Genomic DNA, 15,338 nt, shown 5'->3' with positions numbered 1-15,338 from the left:
ATAAACATCTCATTTCATACACAACACATTACAAACACATTCTCCCTTCCCTAGCTGTGAGCTTCCCATCTCTCCCCTTATAATCCAAACACCATTTTTCCAAACCATCTTCCATTTCCACCACTCCTCTTCCATTCCACACTTCCATCCCCCAAACCAATTATCCCTAGACCTTATGCTACAATAAAGAGGAAGAGAAGAGAGCCTAAACGTTCATACAATTCAAGTTTGAGTTGTTGGAATGTTTAGGCGTTTCTTTGATTTCAATGTTTAATTTCAATTCTCTTTGTTTTGTATGAGGAACTAAACCCCCCTTTAGCTAGGGGGTGATTCGAAATATATGTTTATGCTTGCATTTTGATTTGATTACTTCTAATTACGTTTCATAAGTTGTGAATTCAATTTGTTTAACTGTTTTATTGATAACCTATTTATGTATGTTTATTGAGAGTGCACACTTAATTTTCATGCATGAATTTGACGCTAGAATATAAGTGAATTTCACCTAATCGTTATGAACTTATATTCACAAGTAGTGGAGGTTGCTTATAAACAATCGCGTTAAACGAATTCTTGGCATAAGTTTCATGCAATCATAGTAACGAATGCCTCGTCAACACTTATAGTTTTCAAAGAACTTAATGATTCTTGCTTGTATCTCTATTATGCTATTCATGTAGGGAACTTGTGAGGAATGCTTTGGGTTGTCGTATGCAATCATCCAATTCATTAACTTAAGGAAAACTTGACGGTTAATTTAAGCGGACCTAATTAACTTGGAGTGTTGAGAATTCATGGTTTATTGAAATGCAATTGGAAATCATTTTATTATGCAAGTGTAACATGTGTGGAGAAGAACCTTCTAGCTAGCATTCATCCATTCATTTTCATCGCATTCATATTTACATTCTGTCTAGTTTATTAAACTTGTTTCGTTATTTCAATTTTCGTCAAATTAAAATCCCCCTTTACTTTATTGTCTAATTTAGTTAGAAAGTGTCTTAGTTTGTGTTTATAAGAGTTTTGAGTCATTTTGTTACACAAATTAGTCCAAATTTGTGTTTGTGCTCAAATCTGCCCAGAAAGTGGTTTTTAGGCAGATTTGAGTGTGTTTGTGTTGTTTTGAGTCTTTTGGTTTGTTTTAGTGTTTTAAAGTTTAGTTTTGCATTCTTTGAGTCTAGTATAGTGCTTTATATTGTTATTTTACGTTTGAATCAAGCCATAATCTTAAATTCGTCCAACATTGTGTTTAAGGTCAGAAACTGCCTAGTTAGTGTTTTTAGGCAGTTTTGAGTCTTTTGAACTTGTTTTGAGTCCTTTGAGTCTTTGTGAACGTTTTTAACTTTGTTTTTATGTTTTTGAGTCAAATCCAAGTGATTAACAATCCCTCCTAATCCCCGGTCCAGAACGATCCCTACTTACATCATTACTACAATTGTCGAAAAGAGGGTTTAATTTGTGTGCGTATAAAATTCTCGCATCAAATTTTGGCGCCGTTGCCGGGGATTAGAAAATTTGCTAATCCCTTGGATTATTTGTTTCTGTATTGTCTTTTAGATTTAGTTTTTTTTATTTGTGTTTTGTTTGTTAAGAACAAGATGGCACTTGATAACGCTTCTCTTTTGTCACAGCTCATGGAAAGGTCCCAAATGCAAAGAGTTGATATATTTAATCTTCAATCAAGGAATAACGTGTTTTCCAATACTTACAATTCGGATTGGAGTGATCATTCAAACTCTATGTGGTGGGAACCTCAAAATGCTCAACAAGGAGGATATTGGCAGCCACCACAACCTCATATTCAATATGCCCAACCAAAATTAAGTTCGTCAATAGATTATAATCAAAAGCTTAACGAATTAATTTGTTTGGTGCAGGGCTCACAAAATCAAGACAATGAGGCTCGACAAGAAGACAAAAGGTTGGATCACTTGGAAAAGCAAATTGGGCAGATAGCGGAGTTCGTAGGACAATTTTGCGACCAAGGCAAACTCCCTAGTTCAACCATTGTAAATCCGAAGGGAGGATTTGAAGCACCTTTGCCGGAAGCACTTATTGCTCCTACGCCATCTAATTCAAGTAAGGTTGTTCCAATTAGTTCTAACCTCATTCCACCTAATATCCCTATTCCTTGCAGGTTCATGAATTCCAAGGAAGAAGAAAGTGAAAAAGACATCTTGGAAGACCTTCCAAAGGTGCAAAGTAGGGAATTTCATGAATTCATCAAAGGGGATATACTTGAGACAACAATGCCCAAAGAAGTTGAATTTGATGACATTGGACAAGTCATAACCATCACATGCAATCTGGCCAAGTCCAATATCCCTGAAACTTTCAAAGGAGTGGTGTTTGTCATTGAGTTCTTGTCAGACAAAACAAGTAAGTCATTTTTTTCAAATTCCATTACATTTTATACTAACTTGTTGTTTTTTATGAATCAGGCACCTACATTAGAATTCAAACCAATGCCGGTTCACTTCAAGTATCACCTTCCATTTAAGGACCAATTCCATGCCGTTTGATTTTATTTATGTTAATAAAAAAAAAAAAAAAAAAAAAAAAAAAAAAAAAGAGAAAGAAAGATACTAAACATGGAGAAAGGTGGAGCTTCACAAAGGTTGTTTGCGTGAAGCCCCACTACGAGGCGCAGAAGCGGAAGGCATAGAAGCGGGAGGCATAGAAGCGGGAGGCATCGGAGCGGAAGCCATCGGAGCGGGAGGCATCGGAGCTAGAGCATTCCAGGCCTCAATACTTGGCCAAGCGCTGGATGACCCAGGAAAAAGGTGCCTCTGGAGATAAGACGCAAGCCTTTGACGGTCACTGTGAATTCGACCCTCAGATTCTTGCAGCTCATCAAGCTTCCTCTTCATCCCCGACGAATAGTTATTTGCAAGCACATGCAAACTTCTATTCTCGTACTTAAGCTGCTGGATCTCTTGCTTAAGTCTTTCCACCTCTGCCATCAACGATTCCACTTGGCGGGACCGAGCAAGCAGGCGTTGGCCCATGTTGGACACAGAACTCGCACACTGAACACTAAGTGCGAGGGACTCTTGAACGGCCAACTCATCGGACCGTCCTGACAGCAGCCTACTATCTTTTGGAGTGAGGAGGTTTTTAGCTACTATTGTAGCTGTTGTGGCGTCCTGCATCACAGAGTCTTCACCTGAAAGAGGACCGTTAGAAGATAAAAAAGAAGGGCGCCATACATTACCTTGACGGGGCGCAACCGTATCGCTGCTGAGACTCAAATCTAAGCTAAGGTTCGATGAGTTTGCCATTTTTTTCAAAAGTGTTCAAAGAGAAGGGGTGGATGGAGTTAAAATTTCACAAAGGGCCGGAGTCGAGTTTCAGGAATGGGAAATCTTCAGAGTGTGTGTGTTGGGGTGATTGATAGCTCTATAAAAAGCCAAGACGACGCGTCCACCGATTCAAAGAGCCGGATTTTCCGGCGTAATTTAGGCGACGCTCCCTCGGCTTTTCAGAAAACGCGTTCAACTTTGTCAAAAGATTTCTGACAAAGCTGAAAACACGTGAAGGCCATCATCGCATCTACACATCTTTAGCCGACAAGCGCAAAGTTCGGCGACGCTTTCTCTACTTTTCAGAAGACGCGTGCAGCTTTGTCAAAAGGAGCCGCATTTGCACTACCACGTGTCGTTCAGAAAGCAAAGGGGCGTCGTTCAGAAATCGAAGGGGCGCCTGCTCAGAAATCGAAGAGGCGTATTCAAAGATCGAAGAGGCGCCACTATTTCAAAGAGCCGGATTTGCGGGATCAAAACGTTTGTCGACAAGGGTAAAAAGTACCACCACTTGATATTATCTCTATATATGTCAACCTTCGTCTTTTATGGCAGGGCAAACCTGAAGAAAATGCCCAACTCTCCCTCACCTCTGAGGGTGCACTCCCAGCAAAGCCTTTCAAAATACTCAATTCTTTCTTCTTCCCCAAAGATGATACCAGATGCCTGGAGTACATATGTCCCAGGAGGAAACGGCGGATTGAAGCATGTGCTGATTCATTCACCGCTTCTTCAAAGCAAAGGTATCTCATATCATCAAGGTCAAAAGCAAAAGTATCTCATATCATGCTCTTTCCCTGTCTTTTTCTTTGTCCTTGTTCTTACTTGCATGGCAAAGTAAAAGAAGCAATCAGCCGGCACTTGGAGTCAGTCTTCCGATCTGGAGCCAACTGCCTGGAATCTATTCCTGATTGCTTACCTAGCGTTGCTCTCGAGTAGTCATCTTCAACGGTTGTTACACTTCCAGAGAAGGGACCACTCCTGCAAAGATTGAACAAAGAAACAGATAACAGGAGGAAGCTCAGACCTTCGGGGGAAACCAAAAGAACCGTCCTGCTGCCCAGTTCAAGAAGTAGCACAAAGGAAAATCAACGATGGGCAGAAACCAGTTCAAGAGTAAGCCTGTGGAATCACAAAGATCAAAGCCTCAATGCAATCACCAAGGAGAAGAGGGAATTTACACTCCATAACCAGATTTGCGTCCCTAAACTCTTCTCTTTGTTAATTACATTCTGCCGTGTTTAGTATGTTTAAATGTTTTTTGTGTGTTTACTTATGTTTTGTGTGAATCTATGCTTAAAACATTGAGGACAATGTTTGATTTAAGTGTGGGGGGGTAACTAAAGTGTTTTGATGCAAATTCGTAGGATTTTATCACCCATAACTTCAAATGTTGTTCCTTGCTGTTTTAAGGTGTTTTTAAGTTGTTTTAGAGTGTTTTAGTGTGTTTTGTTTTATAATTCGAAAATCCCATAAAAATTTGAAAAATTGTTTTGAAAAACCCAAAAAGAGTTGTTTTAAGAGTCGTTTTTGTGTGTTTGTGTCTTAGGGTACCTTCCAACACAATGATAAGGATTTGGTTTATAATTGCATGACGGTTAGAAAGAGTTATAAACATAGAGAAAAGTTTGATTTACTCTTGGTATATGCTTGGTTATGGTTATAATGTATGACTTCACATGCAATCATAAAAGAAAAAAATTCGTTTTTGTAACATGCTTGAAGGAAGGAACTCAAACAAACGCTACAACCCTGAGAGACTTGAGCCTATAACGTTCTTTGGAGAGTATAATCTGTGATTTCTTGTTTTCTAAAGTCGTTGCATGATCTCATTATTCTTTGCTTGGTTACTACTTAGAAGGCGTTTCATCATATAGTTCCAAATGCTAGAACTCATGCCCATTTCATTCAAAGCATGTTATTGATTTGCATAACACATATTCAAGAAGAAGTTGTGTAGTGACCACCACCATAGCCAAATAGCCTTACTTCCCATACTTCGTATATGTTGTAAGTTTTAACCCCGTTGAGCCTCGTTTTGCCTTTATTCCTTGTTTACCCACATCACCCCTTACCTAGCTTAGAGTAGGACTTTCCTATACCCTTGTTCTTAAAGTTTAGTGAGCATGACTTAAATGAATTCCTTTTGAGTTACATTATGCAAGAAAATGAGTGTGGGGGAGTAAAAGTTTGTTCTTACGTTTATATGTATGTTTTGAGATTCAAAAGAAAAAGAAGAAAAAAAAAAAAAAAAAAAAAAAAAAAGAGTGAAAATAAGTAAGAATGAACTCACGAGCGTTGATGGTTGAAGAAAGGGTCCAAAAAGTTGAATATGGCCCTAAGTTTTGTGTGATTTTCCCTTGGGTGTTCAAAGTTGACTTCTGCGTTCTTAAGGGAATTCTAAGTGCCTAATTCAATACTTTGCTCACTATTGCTTTAAGAATGTTTGTTTATCCTTCACCTTTCATTGTTAGCCAATACCCTAGCCCCGTTACTACCCTTTGACTTCTATATTGAGTGTTATGTATTTCAATTGTGGAGTTTGAACTTGGTATGAGCTTATGGTGTCATTGGTTCTCGCGTCTAAGTAGTAGCATTCCATTCATGAGATCATATCTAAACATGCTTATTAACTCCAGAAAATGCTTTCCTTATTATAACATATGTGAGTGTTCGTCTACATGTTTACATCAATCTTCTCACATATACCTAGTGTAGGGTGTGTAGTCAGAAAATCTGTGTGAAAAACGAGAGTACATCTAGTAAGAAATTGAGGGAATTCTCTAAAGGCATGTTACTACATTTGAAATGTGTTTTAATTGCTTAATTGTGAACTAGTATGTGGTGACTATGATTAAGAATGTACTTAAGTGTAAAGATGGCTCAAATCTGTGAGAATAATGATTTTTAACTTGTCATGTGCATTGGAAGTCCCTGATACGATTGTTGGAAGGTGTAGGTTGTGTTTTGTTCTTTTTGTTTTGTTTTTCTGTTTTGCTCGAGGACTAGCAAAAGCTAAGTGTGGGGGTATTTGATAGGAGCATATTTATGCGACTTAAATGGCTTGTTCTCGTACATTTACGTTATGTTTCTTTAGTTATTTTAGTACTTTAAGCTATTTTCGTGTGTTTGTAGGTCCAAAGGGCTAAAGGAGCAAAAAGATGCATTTTGGAGACTTTTGGAGCACTTTTGGGCTAAGGACGGATAGCTTATGCTTGAAGCCAAAGTGTTGGACGAAATTGAAGACCTAATTGGAGCCAAAGTGTTGGAACCTTGTTCTCTTTAGTTTTAGGACATTTAAACCTTTCCTAATCCCAATCATGCCATGCATAACACACATCCATTCTAACACTTTGTCATTGCACATGCATTTCCTTCATTAGTTAACCCACATGCACTTATCACTTATCATCACCACATATCATATCACTTAATCACTTATCACTTATCATCACCACTTAACCACTTATCATATCATAACCACATATCATATCACTTATCACTTATCACTTAACATATCATCCACCTACTTCACCTACAACATCCACCTACTTCACCTACAAATGACATAGCCATATGTTCCCTCCACTACTCCTATAAATACCCTTGCATTCATTCATTCATAAACATCTCATTTCATACACAACACATTACAAACACATTCTCCCTTCCCTAGCTGTGAGCTTCCCATCTCTCCCCTTATAATCCAAACACCATTTTTCCAAACCATCTTCCATTTCCACCACTCCTCTTCCATTCCACACTTCCATCCCCCAAACCAATTATCCCTAGACCTTATGCTACAATAAAGAGGAAGAGAAGAGAGCCTAAACGTTCATACAATTCAAGTTTGAGTTGTTGGAATGTTTAGGCGTTTCTTTGATTTCAATGTTTAATTTCAATTCTCTTTGTTTTGTATGAGGAACTAAACCCCCCTTTAGCTAGGGGGTGATTCGAAATATATGTTTATGCTTGCATTTTGATTTGATTACTTCTAATTACGTTTCATAAGTTGTGAATTCAATTTGTTTAACTGTTTTATTGATAACCTATTTATGTATGTTTATTGAGAGTGCACACTTAATTTTCATGCATGAATTTGACGCTAGAATATAAGTGAATTTCACCTAATCGTTATGAACTTATATTCACAAGTAGTGGAGGTTGCTTATAAACAATCGCGTTAAACGAATTCTTGGCATAAGTTTCATGCAATCATAGTAACGAATGCCTCGTCAACACTTATAGTTTTCAAAGAACTTAATGATTCTTGCTTGTATCTCTATTATGCTATTCATGTAGGGAACTTGTGAGGAATGCTTTGGGTTGTCGTATGCAATCATCCAATTCATTAACTTAAGGAAAACTTGACGGTTAATTTAAGCGGACCTAATTAACTTGGAGTGTTGAGAATTCATGGTTTATTGAAATGCAATTGGAAATCATTTTATTATGCAAGTGTAACATGTGTGGAGAAGAACCTTCTAGCTAGCATTCATCCATTCATTTTCATCGCATTCATATTTACATTCTGTCTAGTTTATTAAACTTGTTTCGTTATTTCAATTTTCGTCAAATTAAAATCCCCCTTTACTTTATTGTCTAATTTAGTTAGAAAGTGTCTTAGTTTGTGTTTATAAGAGTTTTGAGTCATTTTGTTACACAAATTAGTCCAAATTTGTGTTTGTGCTCAAATCTGCCCAGAAAGTGGTTTTTAGGCAGATTTGAGTGTGTTTGTGTTGTTTTGAGTCTTTTGGTTTGTTTTAGTGTTTTAAAGTTTAGTTTTGCATTCTTTGAGTCTAGTATAGTGCTTTATATTGTTATTTTACGTTTGAATCAAGCCATAATCTTAAATTCGTCCAACATTGTGTTTAAGGTCAGAAACTGCCTAGTTAGTGTTTTTAGGCAGTTTTGAGTCTTTTGAACTTGTTTTGAGTCCTTTGAGTCTTTGTGAACGTTTTTAACTTTGTTTTTATGTTTTTGAGTCAAATCCAAGTGATTAACAATCCCTCCTAATCCCCGGTCCAGAACGATCCCTACTTACATCATTACTACAATTGTCGAAAAGAGGGTTTAATTTGTGTGCGTATAAAATTCTCGCATCAATTAACAGCACTACTTCAAGTTCAGCTAATTACCTATCAAGTATATGTCGGCGAGGAGTCCTTAATTCTCTCATTGAAAGAGGTTGTTTCATCAGCCTCTCGACGAAGTAAGGTGTCACCAGGTTACTTAGTGTTCGACACATTGAAAGCCGAACCTCATATGAATTTTGGAGTGAACTAGCAACCTTGTCTTCATGTTCTAGAACTCAAGGCCGAGACATGTTCCTTCCTCAATCGTTATCGCTCAAGCTTGGTCACGAGTTGACACACCAGCATTCACCAAAAAGATGCAGTTAGCTTTTAGTTACTTGATCTGCGCATCATGTAGGCTTCATAATTTTTAGCATTGATGCACATAATTCAAAAAACCCTTAATTGCTTTCTAAGAAATGATCTTGTGGTTAAGGGGTGATGACGGAGGATAATTTTTGTTTTGAACAAATTGATATATGGTGCAATTGACCAATGAATTTTGCATTGGGAAGAAAGCGTAAAAGTTAAAACATCTCAATGTCAGAATTTAGTCACAACCATTCACTCACTCACTCACATAGTCACATGTGTAGTAGACATGATATTCGTGTTCGTGTCATACCCGATATCTTAACTAGTCGTGTCGTGTAACACCCATTAAAATAAATAGGTAAAATGACCCGACTCGAAATCTACCCGATAATTTTAACAGGTAATATGACCCGATCAGTTACCCGTTAAGGAAAATATATTTTAAACTAATAAATAATCAAATGAAAAACATAATACTAAATAAGTATATACATACCATATTGTCACATCCAAAACATAAAAATGCAATTTTCTTTTAAGTATATATTTACATATCCAAAATAAGAGCATAAGAATAAAAAAAAACATTAGAACATTACAAAATATCAAATGTTCAAAAGATTTGCAAAATTAAGGACATTGGAACCTTGCACATTTTCTTCCAATCAAACCCTTCAATTTTCCTCAATCACCATGGGAAACAGTATTGGAACTTTGGCTTGATAAATTGTCTTCAAGAGTTATATTGATGATGTTTTTAGTGAGGCTTTCCACATTAGCACTCTCTTACTAAGCAATGAAGTGAGTAATTAAACATTTGATAAGTGTTTTTCATAAGCATTGTCAAGTTGATCGCATTTCATATGACAATACGTCCATTACAAGCTGAAGGTGGGGTTCTAAAGATGATACAAAACACAAACAAGTTCAACATCTTTCTGTCAAAACACTAAAATAAATGTATCCTATTTCATCACCAACATTAATTTCAAGCATGAGATCCCGAATACACTCGAACTAAATGGAGTGAAATCAGGAACAAGCTTTTCTTAGTAAAGATACTTTCCTAAGAAACGAGCCTCTGTTCAGCGAAGAACATTGATTGTTAAAGTGTAAAAAGGAACGATATTGAAGAGTACAATTATTAGATTCACTAAGGAACACATTCAATCTACAGACACCCAAACAAAACATTTAATCAGCTATTCATTAAATAGTAAATTATGAGCAAATATAATTAAGACCTCTACTGCCCTGTCAATTTGTCATTGCTGACAAGTTTATTTCTGCCCAACCAAGAAACTTATCCAGACAAATTATAGCAAGTTTATCATCTTAATCTCCAGTATACTTTGGCTTTCGCTTCTCAGCAAATGCTGATAGGGCCTCCAAGTGATCATTTGTGTTCAACGTCTTTTCATAGCAATGTTCTTCAAGAGCCAAAGCTGAGGTCTTATCTACGTCCGGTCAGTCCCTCCGTTTGGTAATAAGGTAATATCATATCATACTATTATCCAGTCTTTCATTGATGGTCTAAGAAGTAAGAACAATATAAGTACCTTGATATATGTGCTTGTATATCTGCGAGATTACTGTATACATTTATATAATTTCAAACTCATTATGTAGCACAACCAAAAATAAGTATGAATTCCTTGAAACTGCATTTCTCCTTTTCTATGGTCTTTCCAATTAGGCAATTACCTACCAATCAGAGACTGCCAAATGGCATATCACAATTGATGGCCGCCAAGTACTAAGGATCAGAGGTTCAAATTCCATCAGGCATATTCAGGTCAACATATTGATACAACCCTCAAAGATCAGCACATTAAACTATAGATAACACCAAATCATAGAGCCAAAGTATTACATATTTTTCATCCAAGTAAATAGCCAAATTAAGAGGCAAAATCGAACTTGGAGTGGAATCTAGAGAATGAAGATGTAGAGATGCAGAGATGTAGAGACGACCAGAAATGACAAGGATGATTTCGTCCACTACACGAGGGAGGAGAAAAGAGAAATTGAGAGAAGCTATCGGAAGAACTGAACATACAGCGCGACAAAAGGGCTAGGAAAAACAGACGGCGGGATCGGGAGAGAGCCAGAGAGGGTTACGGGAGTGGGGAGAGAGAAAGGGATTTTTGTTTTGATCAAATAGTAAAATTGGAAAATAATGGAATAGAGAAGGGGTTTTTTCGTCCAAAAAAGTTCTAATAATATAAGTGAAATAGAATCCAACGGTACAGATTTATTCTCATTTATCTTATGGCTGTTATTTAAGTAAAGTCTTTAATAGTTTTTTTAATTAATGTAAAAGTGTAAAAAATATAGAAAAAATATATAAACGCTTGTAATGATAAGCTTTACAACTTTCGTGAAGAGCTTAACTTTGAAATTCGCCACTATAATCATATAAATCATAGATCAAAATTTAACCATTGATTGTTGTTTACATTTACGCGTCATTTTTCTCATCAAATTTTGTTTTTTTTCGGATTTTTTTTTTTTTTGAAAACATGATCTATTAAAGGATGCAGGAAGATGAACAGTTTGAATCGTTGATATTATGTTCAAAGTTTTACGGTTAGTGAAAATATTGCTTGATGTTTATAAAGTTTCTACAAACTATATGACATAGACTCATATTTCAGTTAACCATAAATATCGAAATGTGATATCAAAGATTTGAACCGTTCATCTTCTTACATCCACCAGATGATCATGTTTTAAAAAAAAAAAAAAAAAATTTAAATGAAATTCAATAAGAAGAATAAAGCGTAAATGACAATCGACGGTTGAATATAAATTTAAGGTTTATGGATTTTAGTGTTGGATTTCAAAGCAGACCCCTTCATGAAAGTTGTAAAGCTTGTCACTATGAGTGATTGTGTATAACTTTTTTTTTAACATTTTTTACACTTCTACAATAATTATTATTAATTTTATTAATTTTGCCCTGAAATAAAAAACATTATTCATGAGGGTTTGGAGGATTTTAAAAATCTAAACAATAATGTAAGTGTAACCATTATCTACTCGTGGATGAATAATGATGAACCACGAGTGTTTATATTTTCTTTCACATTTTTCATGCTTGTATGTATGTCTTCTTAGTTCTTGCCTATACAAATATTATACTAGTTTATTTTAATTTTGGACAACAACACGTTAAGTAAAATTTATCCTAGTAATGATAAATGATAATAAGTGTGACAGCCTGTCCCGATTTTTGTACCGTTAACGTGAAATGACGATTTTGCCCCTCGACGTATTTTGCATTGTAGGGTGTTGATTGAATTCTTTTTGTTTGTGGGCTGCCATCTGGACCTTACCCACACACACACACACACACACACCCATGGACCTTTCCTCTCTCTCTTCTCTCTTGAATTTTCTTCCAGTTTCTTCCATTTCCTTTGCAAAGGTACGGACGAACTTCAAACTACCTTCTACTGTCACGGATTGATGTCAAGGAGTCTACCTTTGTGTTCTTTGTGAGCTCAAGAGCTCATCCATACCCTTAAATCAACGTGAGACTTTCGAAAACCCTAGAACCTGTGAACCCAGTTTTGGTGTACTGATAGGAGCATATTCATGTGACTTAAATGGCTTGTTCTCGTACATTTACGTTATGTTTCTTTAGTTATTTTAGTTCTTTATGCTTCTTTTGTGTGTTTTCAGGTTCTAAGGGCTTAGGGAGCAAGAAAGTGCATTTTGAGGCCATTTGGAGCATTTTTGGGCATGGATTGGATAGCTTATCCATGGAGCCAAAGTTTGGACGAATTTGAAGGCCTTATTTTCACTTTGGACATAAAACAAAGGGCCTAGCCCATTCTCTCTTATTCTCTCCCTTATAGCCATGCAAAGAACCATCCATTCCATCAAAAACAATCCATCAATTCACATGCAAAACCACCATTAACACACATGCACCCAAACAAAGCCAACCTAGCTAACCCTACATGCATTTTTTATTCACTCTTCATCATTGCATTCATCACCAAACACTTCCTTGTTGCCGTGCCTTTCCCTTCCACTTTCCAACCTTTTCAAATGCAATTTCATCAAACACATGCATTCTCTTCACTTTCACCCACATGCACATTTAATCATTCATTTCCCAACATCATTGCCGTGCACATTCCCTAACATTTCTAGCCATTTCATTTCATCATTACACCACCATTCACACCCCTTTAATCCACATGCAGCCACATATTCATTCACTTAATCATTAAGCCACACATTCACACACACACACCCAAAACACATCCATGCCGTGACCTACAAACACATGCATCCTGAAATCCTTTGCCGTGGCCTTCATTCCCATTTCCAACATCTTCACATGCATTTCCACTTTCACATGTCTTCACATTCAATTCCAAACAACAATCATTTCAAATGCCATGCATTCACATGCATTTTCAGCACCTACACACCTCACACACATGCAATTTCAGCACCAACAAGCATCATTGCCGTGTACCCCATATGCATTTCCAGCTTTCACATGCTTTCCTAACTATTTTCCATCATTAATTAGCCACTTGCATCTTAAACAAACAGCCATATACATCTCCATTCCTCCTATAAAAACCCTTGCATTCTCATTCATTTGGCATTCATTCACAATTCCACACACAACACATCAATCTCATTTCATACACTTCACACAACACAAACACAACCCTTGTGCCGCAAATCCCCTTCCATTTCTGTGCAGTTTTTCTCCTCCATTGCAGCCACTATCCAACCACTTCCCATCCCTCCAAAACACTTCACATAATCCCCAAAGCTCACTTAGACCTTGTGCTACAACAACGAGGAAGAAAAGAGTGCCTAAACGTTCATACAATTCAAGTTTGAGTTGTTGGAATTTTTAGGTGTTTCTTTGATTTCAAAGTTTAAATTTAATTCTCTTTGTTTTGTACGTATGAGAATGGAAGAGAAGAGTGCCTAAACGTTCATACAATTCAAGTTTGAGTTGTTGGAATGTTTAGGGGTTTCTTTGATTTCAAAGTTATGAGGAACTAAACCCCCTTTAGCTAGGGGGTGATTCGAAACTATGTTTATATTTGCAATATGAATTGATTACTTTTGGTTGGAATTTCATAAGTTGTGGATTCAATTCGTTTAACTGTTTGATTGATAACTTATTTATGTATGTTCATTGAGATTGCAAGCTTAATTTGCATGCATGAATATGACGCTAGAATATAAGTGAGTTTCACCTAATCGTTATGAACTTATATTCACAAGTAGTGGAGGTTGCTTATAAACAATCGCGTTAAACGAATTCTTGGCATAAGTTTCATGCGTATTCCATAGTAACGAATGCCTCGTCAACACTTATAATTTTCATTGAACTTAATGATCTTTGTTGAATGTCTCTATCATGCGTATTCCATAGTTAGGGACTTTGATTAAGAATAATTTGGTTGTAATGCGTATTCCATTCAATCCAACGAATTTAGGGAAATCTGAAAGTTAATCTAAGCGGACCTAATTAACTTGGAGCATTGAGTTTCACAACTTATCGAAAGACCAACTGAGAATCAATATTGTATGCAAGTGTAACATGTGTGGAGAAGAACCCCTTGGCTATTCCATCATCCATATTTTCATCACATTCATATTTACGTTTTGCCTTTAATTACAATTTGTCCATTTAATTTAATCTCGTCCAACCACAATCACCCCCCTTATTTTGTTAAGTCTTATTCATTTGATTTGTCTTATTTTATGTTTTTGAGTATTTGGAGTTTTTTTTTAAACTTGTTTTGATTCTTTTAGTTTGTCTTAGTGTTTTAAAAGTTAGTTTTTATGTTTTTAAGTCAATTTAGAAGGTTTTAGCAAGCCCTCCTAATCCCCGGTCTAGAACGATCCCTACTTACATCATTACTACAATCGTCGTAAGCTTCATTTTGGTACCAATTTCATGGAATTTGGTTAAGAAATCAAGAAGATATTAAGGTTTGAGGTTTTTCCAGTTTTCCGGCGAGAAGTCGAGTTACAGGCGGCGACGCTGACGGAGGCGAACGGCGAGGCTCACTGGAGAAGGAGGAGAATATTTTGTCAGAGTTAACGGAATATTCAAACACCCAAATTGAGCAATGTATGAGAAGTTATTATCTAAAGTTGGTTATGTGCGTTAAATTGATGGTTTTATAGTTGTTTTGCATATAGGTGAGGACTATCCGGAGGACGAGCGCAGCCATGCGAGGCTCGGGGCTTACGATCCTTCTACGTATTAGTAAGTGGGCTTTCGGTTTTCCGTATATACCTATATACTTGAGAATTTTTCCAGAAAATGCAATTAAATGTTATATGTTTTTAAAATGCCATGCATAGCGTTTATATTTATTTATGCATTAATAGTTGCATATATGTATGCTTTGGTGCCTCGGACGCTCAGGTAAGTCAGGTGAGTATCTTTGTTAGTGATAGATGTGGTGTTGATGAGATTGAGTTATAGCTTATATTCCTGCACCTCGGTGATTGTGCTCCGCCAGAGTAGGGCCTAGCCTTCACGTGATCGTTCGCCTCCTGCACTGTACGCTCACCTTGGATCCAAAGCAGGTGCCAGCCTGTTGTACAGACCACTTTAGGTGGTTCCGACTCGTAGGTGACTTGCAAT

The sequence above is a fragment of the Pyrus communis genome, chromosome 4 (genome assembly GCF_963583255.1).
Source record: "Pyrus communis chromosome 4, drPyrComm1.1, whole genome shotgun sequence".
NCBI lineage: Eukaryota > Viridiplantae > Streptophyta > Magnoliopsida > Rosales > Rosaceae > Pyrus > Pyrus communis.
Note: the sequence above shows the minus strand (reverse complement) of the source record.